Source organism: Tenrec ecaudatus, chromosome 1 (assembly GCF_050624435.1).
Source record: "Tenrec ecaudatus isolate mTenEca1 chromosome 1, mTenEca1.hap1, whole genome shotgun sequence".
Lineage (NCBI taxonomy): Eukaryota > Metazoa > Chordata > Mammalia > Afrosoricida > Tenrecidae > Tenrec > Tenrec ecaudatus.
Window position 1 is genome coordinate 256,482,467 of NC_134530.1, and position 15,718 is coordinate 256,498,184.

A 15,718-nucleotide genomic window follows, 5' to 3' on the forward strand; every position below is an offset into this window, starting at 1 on the left:
CAAGTCTTAGGTGAACCTAAGGCCATGTAGCTTTGCCCTCAAGGTATGTTTGAAAGTAGATTAAAACTCTCAATTCCACACCCATAAAAATGAACAAAGACAAACTGTCATTAAATTATTTCCAATTTATAGCAACTCTATAGGACAGAGTATCACTTCTGAGTTTTCAAGATGTTACAGGACTGGAAGTCTCATCTTTCTCCTTCAGAGGGAGACCTGGTGCTGACTTGTGGCTAGCAGCCCAACACCAGCACTATACCAGTCGGTCTCCTTCTAGCTTACGCTAAACGTTGGGATCCTCGTGACTGACTCTGTGTTGCATAGTGATGAGTCCTATCCTGTAGTCTAAGCCCAAGAATTAATCCTCTAAGATTTGCCAATCTGCAACTGTGTATGTATACCAGTCGTGTTTGTCCTGACTGCATTAATGATGCATCGTACCTACCACCAATCATAATCTTGTGATGATTTCTTTTGTTCTCGATCATAATTATAAAAACTGGGCTGTGATTTGTGGGAGAAATGAGATTGTCTAATCCCATGAAGATTTACAGCCTCAGAAACCCATAGGAGCCATTCGACTCTGTCCAGAGTTGCCACGAGTCAGAATCGACTTGAAGGCTGCCAGTCTAGTGCTTGGGTTTGGGCTGTGAGTAAGTGGAAATCCATTGACATGATGCTGGTGATTTCTCTCATGAAAGATAATTTGTCATTATTTTGTATTTGTCTTGTGCAGGGCTCAATCAGAAGGCATCTCTGCAGTGTAGTGGTTTAGGAGTTTGGCTGGTAACCTCAGTTCAAACACAGCAAGGGCTCTGTGAGAGAAAGAGGAGGCTTTCTGTTCCTGTAAAGATTCACAACCTCAGACCCCCAGGGGCCACTCTGCTCAGTCCCCCGCGTCACGATGCATCAATATCGACTCAATGGCAATGAGTTCCTAGAATATATCTGAATCTTTCCCCCCTTGCACGCACAAAAATGGTGCTGAGAATGTGATAACCAAATCATGTTTCCCAGTGGAACCCCCAGGGGTTGAGGATCAGCCAAGTCTTCAGAAAAATGAGTTTTTGTTTCCAGGGACTCTGGGGAACTTGTGATGCAAGAACTCTTGGATTTTGAGGCCCGTGTTTTGGAGTAGTTCTCTGAGACCCTTATGAAGTCTTGCTGTGTGTGTATCTTTAAAATTTTTTTTTGTATGATAACTAAACACTTCTGTCTGTTTGCAACTAATTGCTATCTCCAGAAGTAGGGAGAAATGACTTTGATAGTCTCTTAAAAGATCTGGAGAAAATAGTAGTTGAATGTAGAAGAAACAAAAATAGATTCTAAGATGTAGCTCTCGCATGAATCTGAAGATTGCGTTTTAGCACCTATAGGAATATTGTATCATCTGCAGATTTATGTATACTATATATTTAAAGAGAAATTGCATGTGCTGGACTCTGGCCTCAAGGTTGGTTTTGTTTGTTTGTTTTTTGCCATCTCTCCATCCCTCAACTGTATCTTGCAAGGGCCTTATTTTGCCTTCACTGGCAAGAGGTTTGTTAAATATCTTGCTGTGTCCCACTGGTTCTGTTTATCTTAAGTGGTGTCAGCAATGCAAAGTTCTTTCTAGGTAAAATTAGTGTCCTAGAATTACTTGAGATCATGGCATCTGGAGTCCTGTAAGACTCAAAAACAAACAATCCAGAATGACCAGTAAAATCCACTCAGGCGGTTGCCATCTTTGAAAAACCGTTTAGAGAGTTTAGAGCGAGGAAGAGTTTAGAGCGAGGAAGCACCCAACGCTCAGGCTGCCTACTGGTCTCAAGAAAATGCCTCTAACACTTAGGCACAAGTGGTTTAAGCAATACACGTCCAAATTCCATGGTGGTACCATCCGGATCTAATTAAGCCCAAGAACCCTAAACTTTGAACACACTCACACCTTCTCTGAAATTGGGAAATCCGTATCTGGGGGCATTGGCGAGTTTCCTTCATGGGAGGGGTGGGGACACTTTTTTTGCCAAGGGGGCCTTTGGATTTATGATACCACCCCCCAGCGATACTGGCAAAAACATTTCATGAATTCACCCTGTTGTGATGGCTGGCAGTGCTCCTCTTTGGCGAGGTGTGTGATGTTAGCTGGTACTGATTTCACAGACCTAATATGTCCTGTGGGTTATATGTTCCCCACTCTTGCCTTAGGGGGTTTCTTGTCTGATATTTAAAAAACACTATAGCTCAGCCACTTGCTTACACCTATCTTCGAAGCAGACTCATTAAGAACAGTCTGGAAAATTAATGTGGCCATTTTGGAATTCTTTCCACAGTAGATTAGAATCTCAGGAGATCAATTTCCTGCTAGGAATTTTATTTGACCTTGGGAAACCAATGAGCCACCCTAATCCTTAACATCCTTGATAAATGAGCCTGAATTTCCTCTACACCAGAATGTTGGTTTGGGGTTTTATACTGTAAACTTAATATACAAGGACTTTGTATTTCCGTGGTCAGTTTGAGAAAAATAAGTTTTCACTTGTGTTCAATGTTTGTGCCGTATGGTTAAGGAGAATCTTGTTCAGGTCACTTCTGTTGGCGAATGCTTTGGTGTGCTTTACTGCAGGTGATTGGTCATGGAACTGGTTCTGTTAACCCATTGTTTACCAAAGTAGCTGACACCACCTGTAAGGGAGGTACTGGAACAATTCACGGGGTTCAAATGCAGATATTTACACTTGATTCGGGTTTATGAGCTGTAGCACAAAAGGCTTCCATTGTCAGGGAGCACTGAATAATTTATTTTTCTGCAAAGAGGGAAGTAGATCAAATACATTTGGGAGCTTATGTGTTCACCTAACCTAGGTGCGTACCTATTGGTGAGGGTAGTGACAGTGCATCTCAATGTTTGCACAGAAACCCAGAGAAGTCGTACACTACGCTTCAGTGTTGGCAAGCACGATCTGTGTGGTCTCCGTCTAACTTTTCATGTCCGTGTGTTGAGTGGAATCGTGAGAAATTCACAGAGGGAACTGGCCATAATTCCTGATATATCCTGGGAAATTCACAGGGAATCAATAGTCACCCCACCTTGTTTTGCAGAAACTTTGAGACACATGCTACTACTTGGTAAGGTGGGGTATGCCAGGTCTAAAGGATCAGACTGGACCTTTCTTGAATACTTCAGTGGTTTACAGATGTAAGCATTATAGGCCTTGCTGATTTTCTTTCATATAGTGAATATTGGCATGTGTTGCCAAATAGTCTTTAGAAAGTCAGTGGCTACAAGTAACACGGGCTACTTGTTCGAGGTTTGGGACAAGGGTTCTCAGACTGGATCCAAAGGAGACCTGTGATTATTTTAGCATAATCATCCTAATTAAGTAACTTGAAATTCTGTAGCTACTTGTATATGAGTGTGTGAATTGACTTGCTTTGTGCAGTGGGGGTTTTAAGCGTGTTGAAGGTAGTAACTGGAGGAGTACATTGGTGTAGAGAAAAAGAGGGCCAAGAAGGGTGAAGGAGATTAGTTAGCATGATAGTCCCAAGACAGAATCCAACATGCTGGTGATTGTGAGGACCATGCAGAACTGGGCAAAGGTTTTTTCCTTCTAGTTCATGGTGGTTTATTATAAAATATTCAGGAATAAAAGTTAGTTGACGTTTGAATAAGCTAAACAATAACAGATTGCCAAGGGTTTGGAGTTGACTCAATAGTAGCTACCCATCTATATATGTGTGCATGCATGTCTGTATGTATCTATCTATCCACCTATCTAAATTTTAAACTCTCCTTGTATTGAGCAAACATAAGAACAGGAGAGCTTGTAAAACCCAGCCTTCGTATACTACCTTTAAATGCCATCAACTCCTGGAGAACAGGGTAAATAAAATAGTATTGCTACAAAAATAATAGAATATCTTATTAAACAAAAATATAAAACAAAATGCCATTGTTGCTGCACATATCCCCCATTTAGTTCTGTACACTTCTGAAGGTGATGTTTTTATTTCTTTAGCCTTCTCCCGAAGAATTCCGCACTGTTCAATTTCCACTCGGTCAAAATGGCAGTTTGGGTATCCGCTAGGGATTCAGATCATGATGCTTTTCAATGTTCTTCAAGTTTTGTGAATAAATTGAAGTCTAGAAGGGGGCAAGGTCAGGGTTTCGGGGAGTTTGGGGTAAGGATTCTTAAAGGGCAACCTATGCCAGCCTTGAAGGGTGAAAAGGCACATTGTGATGGGAAAAAATTGCTCAGCACAACTTTGCTGTGCTTTTTCTCACAAATGTAGTTTTCAACTCAAAACAAACAACTTCCTAAAAAGCCCCTGTGATTGTCACGTGTCCTTGGAGAAAGTCTATCAAGATAGCCCTTTGAAGTCCCCAAAAGTAGGTGGCATGACCTTCTTAGCTCACCATTGTCTTGCTCATCTTGGAGCCTTCCTGATCTTTTTTGAGCCATCTGAAAACTGCGGTTCTATGTGACACAGCATTCCCATAACTATGTTGCAAAGCTTCAATGGTTTGGGAAGATTTGTTAAAAGTTCATTGTTAGCCCTGACCTCTAGATCATCCCGCCCCCGTGGCAAAAAAATGCTTTCCCCCCTAATTTTGAGGGCACCCCAACAAGACTAAAACAAGTATATTACAGAAATAACTCCTCTGCAGCTATCTACCAATTTCAGACTTGTTTAAACAGATTTTGTCTGGAACGAACCTGTAGACTTCTGGATGGAGCCCTACTAGCACTGTATTTTATACTTACCCTTGTATATAGTCTTGACCGCTTTGGTGGTAGGAGTCACTAAGCTAACTTTGTTTCATAACAATTTATTCCTGAATCCAGTACTTCAAATGTAAATGAACTCCTACACCAGTGTATTCCATTCTAAATTTCACATAAAATCATCGTAGAAGGCCTCGTGACCACACCGCCTCATGCGATGCTTACTGAGAAAGCTATCTCAGCGTCTACATCGAGCTTCTCCTTTGTCTGGGTGAGAACAACATGAGCCCCTGGAAACAGCCATGGTTTACCTTCCTCTTCTTTTTCTGCCCCAAAGGCTTGTTGTCTCCCAAAGCCAACAGTTAGGTCTGGATCCCTAAATCCTTGCCATTACAACTAAAGCTAGGGCTTATAAGTCATCACAGGACCATTAAAACAGAATGCTTAGTCCTAGCTGTCCAGTGGGGTGTGTTCCCAAGAGATGCGAAGCAGGAGAGAGGTCATCTTACTTCTTGTGATGGTTAGTTTTTCTGTCAACTTGGAGCGTCTATAAGAGGATATGGGTGGGGTCCAACCTATCGACCAGGTCGCAGGTTAATAGTGTCTCCTTAGCGGTGTGACCAATTTATAAGAGACCCTGTGGGGGATTTGTCTCTCTCTTGGCATTCTCCGTTCTGCTTGATTGGATCGTGTGTCCCGAGTCTGAGACCAGCAGCCCACATCCCTGCCAACTTTGAATCGACATGACCCTTTGCCCACTGGCCTGGGACCTCCAGCTTCCTGCTTCACCTTCCCGCTTCGTTGGCCTGCAGCTGTGTGGGTCTGGAGGAGCCTCCAGCTAGCATCTCGCCCATGGGCTTGAGTCGGGCTGGCCTGCGTCCTTGATATCAATTTCCTTCTTGACATAAAGCTCTTTCTTATACGTAGTTAGTGTCACTAGTTCTGTTTCTTTGGAAAACCGAGTCTAACACGCTGCTTCACTGAACTCTATGGCCACTCCCATCTGTCACTACAATGCTCTATATATAGTAGCGCCCAAAATAAACATCCAGCCAGACTCACTGCCGTTGACTGATGCCTACGCAGAGTGCGCCCTTGTGACGGGGTAGAAACGGTCTCTGTGGTCTTCTGAAATGAACTCTTCATGGACACTGAAAGCCTCATCTTTCTCCCACAGAGCCGCTGTTGCTTTGAGAACTAAAGGTGTGCCTGACTCAGCCATGGTATTTTCCACGGCCTCATAGGCATGTGCAAGTTGCACATTGAATAAGGAAGCCCAAAGAAGCATGGCTGCATTTGAATTGTGGCGCTGGAGAAGAATATTCAAAGTACCATGGACTGCTAAAAGGGCAAACAAACCTGTCTTGGAAGAAGTAAAGCCAGAGTCCTCCTTAGATGGCAAGACTTTGTCCTACTTACTTTGGACATGTTAGGAGAGACAAGTCCCTGGAAGTGGACATTAGGCTTGGTAAAATGTGTGTATTTGTGTGTTTGGTGGGGAGGGGGAGAAGGGCCTCAGTGAGATGGATTGACATGGCAGCCGCAACAGTGCGCTCAGGCATAGGAACCATGATGAGGAGGATGCAGGACTGTGCAGTGTTTGTTCTGCTGTGCACAGGTCTCTATGGATCGGAACCGACTGAATGACACCTAACAACAACAACAACAACAACAACAACAGTTCTCTGTTAGTTTGTCATCCTGTGGTGGCTTGCATATTGTTCTGGAGATCCTGGAAGGTATGGTACTAGGATTTCAAATACCAGTAGCCATGGCGGGCAGGTTTCAGTGGAGCTTCCAGATGAGAGATGAGGAAGAACAGTACAGTTAACTACTCCCAAAATTAGACACCCAAGACTCTCTGTATCACAACAACCCTATGGATTACCTGAGTGGATTGCTTTGGCTAAATCATCAAGAGGGATGAATCACTGGAGGGAAACATCTTGTTAAGTGGAGGGTCAGCAAAGGTAAGAAAAACCATTGGTGAGATGAACTGTCACAGTAACTGCAAAGAAAGACCAGAACATGGGACAATTGTGGGCACAATACAAGATTTGGCAATGTTTACTCTTTTGTACATTAGGTTGCCATGAATTGGAGCTAACTCACAGCTAACAATAAGCTTTCACTCTCAGCCTCCTCAAAGACCATTCGGATTTAATGAAACACTCTTCAGAACGTTGTCAAAGGCTTCCCAGCCTCTGTCTATGGATTCCTTCCAGAACTACTTCTACCTTTCAGGTTTTTTGATTGTCTATTTTTATGACAAGATTCTACAACTTCGGACAGTGCCAATACCATAAGTTTGCTCAAAAATTCTGAAACTTTACATATCCTCTTCTCTGAAATATATTTTACTAATCTTACCTGATCAAGTCTCAAATCCCATCCCTTCCCAATGCAGAGGAAACTCTTTATGGGATGTCTCTTGTAGCAATTGTCATGTTTTTCTATAACGCTTTGGTAAACACCCTACCCTCCACACTGTAAATCCCATGGCTACTCCCAGGCTTTTGGTTCTTGTTTTTGGTTAAGTCCTTCTTTTCCTCAAGTCTCAACAAAGACATTCTGAATTCTTTCCCCACATCCCACCCCAAGGTAAGGTCATAAAAAAGGAATATATTGTGGGTAAGAGAACACAATATACAAATCTAAAGCTCGTCTGGCACTGAATTGACTTCCTTTCTTAGCACATGGGACTTGGCTTTTATTTGTACCCTGGATTCTAAAGGGTCCCAGTCTGCCCATGAACTACGCATCCAGGGGAGAAGCTATGAGACAGATTCCTTGAGCAGTTCTTTGGGATCACTCTTGTCTGGGTGGGATTGATTCTTCAATTCTGCCAACTTCTACTTCTTTCCCTCCTGCCTTAGGTGTACTACAAAATAGTCATTGCAGGAGATGGTAAGCCTGGTGATTAGTGAAAAACTCCAAAGCCCACTTTGCCATCTCCACACTGATCCGAGTCTTTATGTTGTCCACGGCCAGAGGGGCTTTTTGGTTTTCAAGAAATCCACGAGCACTCTCAGGTCAGCCCTTTTGTTCTGTAGCATGTGTTCCCAGCAAATCTGTGAAATGTGAACACCATCGTTTCCATGGCATGTTCCATTTGCGATGGCGTTTTGGTGGGTTCTGTTGGAGTCTTGGCAGGCAGGCGCGGGGCGGATGCTCAGATCGCTGGGACCCAGGGAGCGGCCAGTACAGGCCAGGGACCACATTGAATTCTTGAGTCCGTGTTTTTTACTGGATTTGTCATAAGAGTGTTTTAACAATGTTATGACTTACTAAATTCACTTTCAAGAATATTTCTAGTTGGTTGGCCAGGCATGTCTTCCATATATATATTTATTTTAGATATGGAAATAATTTATGTTTTATATGTATTTAAGCCTTTTGTTTTTCAACACTTCTTATTTTCCTTCTGTGTCTCATCACTGATTAATGGCAAAATTACTGAATATTATAAATAACTAAAATTTTGTTTTTCATATGTACTTTTAATTTTAAAATATGAAGGTAAGTTGAAAAATACTGCTACTAAGTTTCTAGTTCATACATGCATGGGAAAATGTGTTTAAACATGTCTCTGTAATCAGTGAAAGGTTGCAGACAAAAACAAAACAAAAACAAACACTGTCCAATCAAAACAGTGGCTTCCAAGGGATCTGCTGGGCCAGTTAAATTGAAGGCAGAGAGGTCAGCTCAGAAGGTTATGGTGTCTGTTTTTGAATATGATAGATTTTCTCAAAGGACACACGATGATAACCAGGACTTATTTGGAAGGAGCTTTAAGAAAATTGAAAATTGTATTGGTGAGGAATTTTGCTAGGAAATTTGCACTTATGATTTTTTCTCCCATCAAAACAGTACATCTGCTCATTCTTCTATGGTAGCAAGGTCTATCCTGTGAGTATTTATTTGGGAACCCTTACTCCACTGTGATAGGTAGATTTATTGTGCCAACCTAGACAATAAACACATGTGGAGTTAATAAGGTTGCAGTTTAATTGAAGGGCAGGGAGATAAATGGCTCGGTGAGCATCCTCTTTCTGTCTCTTGCTCTCTGATGATTGAACCAGTGTGTGGCTACCTTAGCTTGTTCTCTGTCTCAACTTGTGAGCTACACTACTTGTGGGATACCAACCCACAGACTGTGTTGCTATAGTTTGAGCTTCCTTCAAGACCTGCTTCTCTAACTGTTGGTGTATGTATCACTTGAGCTGGGGACTGTCGGACCCTGTCATCTGGCTGACAGTTGGTGACCTGCCCTGCTGTTGGATTGCTTGTATTGCTCTACAGAAGACTCAGCTGTCTGCTTCCTTGACTTGCACCCAGCAGCCCTCGTGAGTTGAAGGACTGCCAGTGTATTAAGTCTCATGGAATTGAGTTGCACTGAGCCATTTGTACTGCTCTGTGACCTAATTAACTGTTTATTTCTTATGTTGTATCTAGCTAGCTAGCTATAGATAGATAGATATAAAACCATGAATATCCTGGGTTTGTTTCTCTAGAGAACCCTGTCCAACACACTCCAGCTACCCCACAGCCTTGATTTTGCCCCTCCAGACTTCTTTTTGTTCCACAAAAGCAAAGACAAGGAACACGATTTGTGTCCCCCAAGGGTGCCCAAACTTCCATTTTGATGTCTAAATCCAAGAGAATTCTTCTAGGATAGGTTAGAGAGATAGAAACATTGCTTTCAGAAGGACATACACCTAGATGGAGGATGTATAGAGAAACAATAACTTCACGTTTTAATCTTTTTGTTTAGTAAAGGCTTTTATGCTTTTATAGCAATACTTTTGACTCACCCTTGCATATTTTCTTATACATATGATTAAAAATACATCAAGGTGAGAGAAAATCATCCAAAAAGGATATTTACAATTGTGCTAATTAATGTGTGAACTCTTTCCCCCTCAATTATTCCTCACACCTGTTCACTGTAAATTACCTCTGTAATTTTTATATCATAGTAATGCTGCGCTGGACTTGGAAGAACACCTGAGGTTTTTATAAAGTTTAATTATTTTCAAATTAATTTCAATATTCTGAGTAATTTCAAACCTACCCATATGTTTAATAAAATGGAACTTTTTATTTAAAAAGTTATGAAGCTCTCCTAAGGTTTCAAAGGACAACGTTATGTTCTGCTTTTAAAAGTAGGTAGGTTAAAACTGTGTCACTGAAAACCTTCCTATTTGTCTCAGACCTTATCACTCCACGATTAACTTAGCAGCTTGTCTGATGTATAGTAGCTCATAGCTGTCCAGAGTTTCCATGCTTTTTGCTATTCTGCTACTCTACCAAGCTCGCCTTTTGCTAATTTCTCTGAAGCCAAATCCTAGATTTCTGGTCCTTCTGTCTTTACACATTAGTTTTCACATTTTCCCGCCCTTACTCAAAAGCTCTTGGTGTACCTTACAAAGTTGGCTAACATGCCAAGCTTTCTTTAAAACCTCAAATGTTGTTTAATTAAGGTACATGTCACAGCATTAGGGTGTTATCCATAAGATATAAAAGACCAAATGGGATGATAATTGCTTTTATTGTGACCATGTGCTGTGACTTGTCTGTGATATTATTGATAATGATAATATCTGCCTTCTGTTGGACCCATTTTCTTTAGAATAGACACAAATATGAGTCTCTTCTAGTTGGTTGGCCAGGAATGTCTTCCAAATTTCTTGATACAGATGAATGAGCATTTGCAGTAGTACATCCAATTGTGGAAACATCTCTACTGATATGCCTCAATTTCTGGATTCCTCTTTTTTTTTTTTTTTTGCCAATGACTTCATGGAAGCTTGGATTTCTTCATCTAATGCCATAGATACTTGATCATATACTACTTCCTGAGATGGTTGAACATTAACCAATTATTTTTGGTAGAGTGACTGTATTCTTTCCATTTCCTGATGATTCCTACATTACTCAAATCTTTGTCCCTAGAATCCTTCAATAGTGCAACTTAAGGCTGGAATATTTTTGTCAGTTATCTCACTTAGGGAATTGCTAAACATATTTATTTCTTTTAGTTTTATAATTCCATGTCTTCATATATTTCATTATAATACTTATCTACATATGTCCTTTGAAATATTCAGCTCAGCTCTTTCGCATCATTATTTCTTTTATTCTTTTTGCTACACTACATTTAAGGGAAAGTTTCAGTCTCTTATGATATGATTTTTGGTCCTTTAAAAAATGTCTTTTAAATGTAGGTCTTGCTTTCTTCATGTATAATGTCCTTGATGTTTTACCACAATTTGTCTGGTCTTCAATCATTGCTGTTAGATCTATCGTATCTTTTCTTAAGATGGTTTATAAATTTAGGTGAGATATACTATAGGTCCTAATTAGTCTCTTATGAACTTAGACGTTTTCTTCAGCTTCAACTTGAATTTGTATGTGAGCAATTAATAGTCTGCTCTGTAATCAGCCTCTGGCTGTGTTCTGACTGATATCGAGCTTTGTTATCATCTGTTTCCACAGAAGTAGTCTATTTTATTCCTGTGTGTTTCATTTGGTGAGGTACATAAATATAGTTGTCATTCATACTGTTGAATAAAATGTTTTTTCTAATCAATAAGTCATTGGTTTTGCAAAATTCTATCACATGAGCTCTGTTTCATTTCTGTCACTAAGGCCACATTTTCCAACCATTGATTCTTCTTTTTTGTTTCCAATTTCCCCAACCCCAAAGCTATTAATTACCAATGCATCTCTATTGCATACTAGATCAATTTTAAATTTTAAAATTTGGTAAAATCTTCAATTTCTTCATTTTTGGCCTTGATGTTTACTACTCTCTATACCCATCACCATTACGTTGTTTCTGGTGCATAGAGACCGTATAGGGCAGAATTGAACTCTTTAGTGTATATCAAGGCTCTAAATCTTTATGGAGCCAGGCAGTCTTACCTTTCTCTCTAGGAATTGCTGGTGATTGTGAACTTCCAGCTTTGCGGTTAGCCACCAATGTTTAATCCAATGCACTGTCAGGTATCCTTAATGTACAAATGGCTCTTTCAGAACCTTTAGATGTAGTTGAAGAGTGTATTACTTGGTCTTCCTTGTATCCATAGGCATTCTATTCTATCACTGAAAGCATTGTTTTTCAGGAAATACCTTGAAATGTTCCGTTTGTCATTTAGATTATGATTGTCAGATTATAAATGGCCAATATCTGTCTATTTCAGTTCACTAATACCCAGAAGAAAGAGCTTTGGTAGCACTGTGGGTTGCTAACCACAAGGTGAGTGGTTCAAGGTCCATGTGAGAAAGATGAGATGCTCCTATAAAGATTTACAACTTTGTAAATCCTAGCTAAAGTTGCGATGTGTCTAAATTAACTTGATAATAGCAGGGCTTTTTTTAATGCCTAGGATATTCTCTTTAAGTATTTTATTTAATTTTTAGCAACTTCCAATTTTCCTTGATTTATACTTCATAATTTTATGCTTTGATTATTATGGATGTTTGCACCTATTTCTTCTAATTTCGAATCATGCCATATCAGCTAACAGAGGTTTCTAAAGCTTTACCCCCTTGTGTCATTAAGAACAACTCCACTTGGAGGAGGCAGTTCTTCCCCAGTCTTATTTTAGAGTTCCTTCCAAACTAATGGGCTTATCTTCTAGTGCTGTCATGGATCCAGTTGTTTTCCCTAAAAAATGGGTCCACTTGGCTGGGTCATAGGTGTTGAAAGAAGGCAAAGACCTTCCTCTAGAGTCAAAATAGAGAGAACGTCTTCTACAACCAACTCCCTAAATTTGGACTTCTATCCTCCTAAACTGTGAGATAATAAACCCTGCTTGTTAAAGTCACCCACGTGTGGTATTTCTGTTACAGCAGCCCTATGAAGCTATGACACATACGATATCAAACAATGCTCTATTGCTAGACATAAGGTTTTTACTGCCCAGTTTCTCTTTGAAGTAGATGATCAGATCTTCTTTCCAGTCTGTCATAGTCTGGATGATCCCTTAAACCTATCCACAATGGGTAACCCTGCTGGTTTCTGACATACGGATCACATAGCTTATAGCAATATGGGAACACACAAATCACTGCAGTCCAATAAACAGGCAGAAAAGAGGTGAACAGAGCAGGACCCAAGGCGGACCATCTGACTTTAACTAGTATATCACATTTGTATAATGGTAAAATAGTATATCACATTTATATGTGCACATTTATATATGTATACCCTTTGTATATGGTCATGACAATGGGGAAAATCAAATTAAAATAAAATTAAGCCATGTAATCCACATGAACTGGACCTAGAGGGTCAAATTCCTTAACTATTTCTTGTCTACCTACCATCCCAATTCCCCTTTTTTCCAGGCATGTTTGGAATTTCCTCCTCAGGGTTTTTGGTTTTTTTTTAAGAAGTCAGTACCATTTCTTTAAATACCAGTTAAGTTCAAACTTAACTTTAAATGCAAGGAACTGCTCTTACTGGAGATGTTTGAAAAATTAGAGAGCACAGTCACAAAAGTATTCCCCCCAAATTCCAACATGTCCTTGAGATGTGGTTGTACACTTGAACAGATGTGACCCCAAATTACTCTCAGGATGGTGACACCACCCTTTTCTCAGACAGGCGTTGCCAGGCGTAAATCTACCTATGAGGATTGCGTTAGCTGCAGTCCATATGCTTGCGTTTTCTTCCATTGCAATTATTTCCTAATCTCATTTGTCATTTGTTATCTTTAAATAACTCATTGTTTATTTAGAAGTGTGTTGTCTAATTTGCACGTGTTTGTGAAGTTCCCAAATTTCCATCCAGCTTGTGAGCTTGTCTGAGGGTTAGACATGTCCTCAAAGCTCCAGGTTTGGCTAACCTCCCTAGACAAGCTCGGCACATTCAGCTGATGTTTCAAACGTGGCAGAGATCAGCTGATCATTCTGTTTCCAGAGAAAAAGTATAAAAGTAAAAAATAAGTGAAAAGTGTGGATTGTCCATGAGGCCATCACCTGGAGCTCTTGCTACACAGATGTGTTTTATGCACACCTACCCTAGGAATAAGGCTTGGGTATCAGATTATCCCCAATGTATCCTGCTTTCTTCCATCAAAGTCTGGAACTTTTCCTTGCAGGTGTGAGGCATAGGGCAGGAAGTGTGCCCCTGGCCTGTCTTGGGGAATTAGATACCATTAAAGTAAAATGACTGACACCCACCTTTTCCGGCGGTGGTGTGTGCTGTCAGGAGAAGTATACAGTTGGAATCTAGTAGCTTTTATCCTTCCAGAGGCAAACTAAAAACAAAACCAAAAAACATAGTGACCCTGCAGGAGAGAGTTGAAGTGCCCTTGTGGGTTTCTGAGACTTTAACTCCATAGTAGAAAGCCTCATTTTTTTCTCCCACAGAGCAGCTGCTGGTTTCAAATGGCTGACCTGTGGTTGGCCGCCCAAGGTGTAATCACCACATCACCAGGACCCAGATAGTTCCAGATCACAGAGTCAGAGGGCCAATGATATGGCCCCATGGTCCTCATCCTTCCTCCATTGTGGTTACTATTGGTGTTATCATCATTGAATTTTCCCCGACTCATAGCAAACTCCCATGCACAATGAAAAAACATGCTGGTTAGACTGGTATGAGCCATAGGGTTTTCACTGATTTACGGGCGTAGATTGCCAGGCTTTTATTCCCAGTGTGTTTTAGCCTGGCAGCATCGCTGAAGCCAGTTCAGCCTTGTAGCAACACAAAAGGCTTCACTGACAGACCGCATTTGGTGGCTGCATTTGATCAGAAGTGGAACCTGAGTCCCCCATGTCAAATACCAATCAGACGTCTCTGAAGGGCACCGAGGGACACCCAAATAATCTCACAGAGCCAAGCACTCACTCTTCCCTTGTCCTCTGAAAAGGTGATGGGGCTGTGGTCTCTCAGGTCAGAGGGACTGCTCCGGCTGGTTGGAACCTGACACCGGGTCCCGACCCTGCAATTTCAGTCTGTGCACCACACAGTCCCTGCACACTCAGTGCAGGCCCGTCTGGTATGGCAGCTTCTCAGCTTCCAGACTTTCTCCTAAGCCAAAACTCAATGCCATCCAGTCGATGGTGACTTGTAGCTACCCAATTGGACAGGGTAGAACTGCCCCTGTTCCTTTTCCAAACTATAATTCTTTATGGGAGTAGAAAGCCTTGCCTTGGAGTGGCTGGTGGATTGAAACTGTCAACTTTGCAAATCGCAGCCCAACATGTAACCGCTATGCCACCAAGACTCCCCTTTGAAGGCATAGAAAGCTATTTAGTCTAGGACTTGATGTGAGCAGTTGTGGAGAAAACATCCCAGGCTGGATAAACTGCTAGCCAATGGACAGTGAAGGCCCTAGGAAATGCCTCTTTGTGGCTCCTTCCTCCATTCTCTGTGGAGTGGAGCTCAATGGCCTTCTACCATGGGCGGTCCAGTGACACAATCTAGTCTGACTTTTATCTTCCTCTCTTTATCCTGAATGCTGCCTCTTGGGATCACTTTCCAAATAAACACCCAGCATCCAGATGCACGTCTCATGCTCTGCTTTCAAAGCAGCTCTCTCTAAACAGGCACCTTCCCAACGCACTTGCAGTTCAGCCTACATAATAACAAAACGACCCGTTGGCCAAAAGGACCAGTTAGAGCCTTTCAGTACATGGCTCACTGCTCAGTGAAGTGGAAGGAAATGTCAGTCAATGACCATTGGAGTCAACTCCCCCTGGTTGTTTCGGCATGGGGGTGGGGGGCTGGTGGTGATTGCCTTGTATTGATTTTAATGCATTCGGGGTGGAGTTCCTTCCTGCAAATTGTTTTTCCACCGCACTTTCTCATGTTGTACCGAGGCCTTCTCCAGGACTCTTTCCCATGACCTGCCTGCCTTTCCATCCAGCCTTCGCCATTTCTCCCAAAGCTTCTGTAGGGTCAGGCAATCTCTCTGCCGGCAGCCCAGACAGCAAAAGAAACCACCAGAACTTGAAACAAAGCTCACTGCCACTGAGTTGATGCTGACTCATAACAA

General features: G+C 41.5%; 1 pseudogene; it reads right to left on the reverse strand.

Moving 5' to 3' along the window:
- Positions 1-7,558: 7,558 nt before the first annotated feature.
- LOC142440189 (protein S100-A10 pseudogene) lies at positions 7,559-12,682 on the reverse strand (annotated as a pseudogene).
- Positions 12,683-15,718: the final 3,036 nt, after the last annotated feature.